Below are 2804 nucleotides of genomic sequence, written 5' to 3'. Positions count from 1 at the left end.
AAACAGAAACACTAAATCTATTGGAAGAGAAAGTAGGTAAAAATCTTGAAGACATACAGGTAGGCAGAGAGTTCATGAACAAAAACCAAACTGCAGCAGAAATACTTCAAAGAATCAACAGCCAGGGTCTCATCTTATTGAAAAGTTTTTGCACATCTAGAGAAATCATCAACAGTGTAAAAAGAAAACCCACAAACTTGGAAAAAAATTTAGCTGACTGTACCTCAGACAAAGGACTTCTATTTAGAGCATATAAAAACTAAAAAAATCAGCACCCCCAAATTTAAAGAACCAATCCAAAAATGGGCATCTGAGATGAATAAACACTTCTCAGATGAAGAAATACAAATGGTGAATAAATACATGAAAAAATGTTCAACTTCATTAGTCATTTGAGAAATGCAGATTAAAACAACACTGAGATTTCATCTCACCCCAGAGAGAAAGGCTATCATCAAGAAATCAACCAAGAACAAATGCTGGGGAGGCTGTGGGAAAAAAGGAACCTTTCTCCATTGTTGCTGGAAGTGTAGACTGGTACAACCCCTGTGGAGATCAGTTTGGAGATTTCTCAGTAAACTAGGACTAGAGGTTCCATTCAACCCAGCTATTTCCCTTTTGGGTATTTTTCCAGAAGAACTACAAACATCATACCACAGTGATATATGTCCACCCATGTTTATAGCTGCTCAATTTGTAATAGCTAAATCGTGGAAGCAACCCAAATGCCCATCAGCTGAGGAATGTATAAAAAAGATGTGGTATTTTTACATAATGGAATATTACTCAACTCTAAAGAAAGGTAAACTTGAGCCTTTTATAAGTAAATGGATGCAACTAGAGACCATACTCATAAGCAAAATAAATCAGTCCAGCATGGGTAAATACCACATTGTCTCACTAGTGTAGGAAACTGAAAGAGTAAATAAAATCTGAAAGGTATAATAGATATTGTGAAAAGAAAAGAAACTGCTCAAAGGGAGGGAACACCTGGGATGAGGGAAAATGGTAAAAGAAAGAAGAGAAAAATAGGTATGTGTGTGTGTGTGTGTGTGTGTGTGTGTGTGTATATATATATACACACACACACACACACACACAGAGGATAGCTGAAAGGGTCATATTAGTAACCTCTATTGCTTTATTGAAAGGAAAAGTTCATGTTTAATTGTTTGATCAATCTTACATACCTATTTTTGTTTAACTGAGTAACCAATTTGTTTTTCGGGTTTGTTTGTTTGTTTGTTTGTTTGTTTTGAGTAACCAACTTGAAGATAGCAATATGTAATACAACAACCACTGTTAATTTCCTATCACAGTGTCCAAAATCCTGTATTGCTTCTATTGTTTGGGTGCTGTTTTGTTTATGTCTGTTTGTTTGTTAATGTGTTTTTGTTCTTTATCTTTAAAAATAAAATAAAAAAAAATTTAAAAGGAACAAGCCTCAGTAGTTTTACAAGCACTTTATAAAATTCTCAAAAAATAGAATGTTTCATACAAGATAGATATTTTGTATGATTTACATGAGTAATAGAAAAAAATAAGGAAGTTGTCCAAATTTTCCTATGAAATTAGTATCATGTTAATAAAAGAAAAAAATGAAAAGCACAAAACAGCATAAAAGACTTCCACTTCCAGCCAAGATGAAATCAGATATTTTAGAAGCAATGAAAACACTACTATAAATTCACTGTCACGATTCAGTCTCTGAGTGCCCAATTTGTCAATGGCAACAATCAACATTATATACCCATGACTCAGGTAACCAAGACTGCCACCTGTTGGCATTTGGGGTACACTGAACTTCTGTCATTAAGAAGCAGCATTTTCAGAATAGTGAACATAGTTGTTCTACTGTCTTCTACTTCTTTGCTGAAAGAAACTGTCAATGAGTCCTTAATTTATCAGAATTGCATGTCTCTATCTGTTTTCATGAGAAATCACTTTGAAGATATCAATATGTAATACAACAAGCACTGTTAGTTTCCTACTACTTTGTTTGTGACTTTGTATTGTCTGTACTGTTCTTTTGCTATTTTGTAAAAGGTTGTCTGTCTGTTAATGTTTTCCTCCTTTTATTTTTAAAATAAAAAAAAGCAGCAGCATTTTCTCTGAAGCAGATATTTTGAACTTGGATATGCTTTGCTATTCACATGCCTCTGACAACAGTACCAACTTGAAATTACTGAATGACTATTTACCTTCAGTAGTCCCACAGCATTCCTTCTGACAAAAGAACTTATTTAAAGTGAGCGTGAAGATTTTCTGGTCTTAGATATCCCATCTCCACAATAACTGATTTTTTAGAATAGCAGATTTACATGTTGAAACAGAACAACATCTTGGAGACAATTCTTTACAAAGATGCAGTGCTGTCCTAAAGTATATGGAATATCTTCTGACCAACAATCTATATCTGGTACTTTCTCTCATAGTAGGAAGATCTTGGGTTAGAAAGCAAAAAATGACCTTGTGAGAGCAGGTCTCTTTCCTCCTCTATGCCTCTGCTCTATGTTTGTTTTATGGTAATAGCTCAATAGGGAAAAATATCACCACCATAAGCCGTATCCGATGGGTCTGCAGAATTGGAAGCTGGTGTTCTTTGAGTGTCTGGGATCTTTTTGCTCTCCCTCTTTTATTTTGGGTCATAGATGCCTACTTTGGGAGGTATATTTGACTTTGGAAATTCAAAGTTCAGACCAAAGAAAAGTACGTAAGTTAGGACTTGTTAGGACAGACTGATCTGCTAGAGTTGAGGAGAAAAGATATAAAGAAAAACCCATATCCCTGTATGGTTTCCAAGA

Source organism: Chinchilla lanigera, unplaced genomic scaffold (genome assembly GCF_000276665.1).
Source record: "Chinchilla lanigera isolate Chin_1 unplaced genomic scaffold, ChiLan1.0 scaffold00001, whole genome shotgun sequence".
NCBI classification, from domain to species: Eukaryota; Metazoa; Chordata; class Mammalia; order Rodentia; family Chinchillidae; genus Chinchilla; species Chinchilla lanigera.
Note: the sequence above shows the minus strand (reverse complement) of the source record.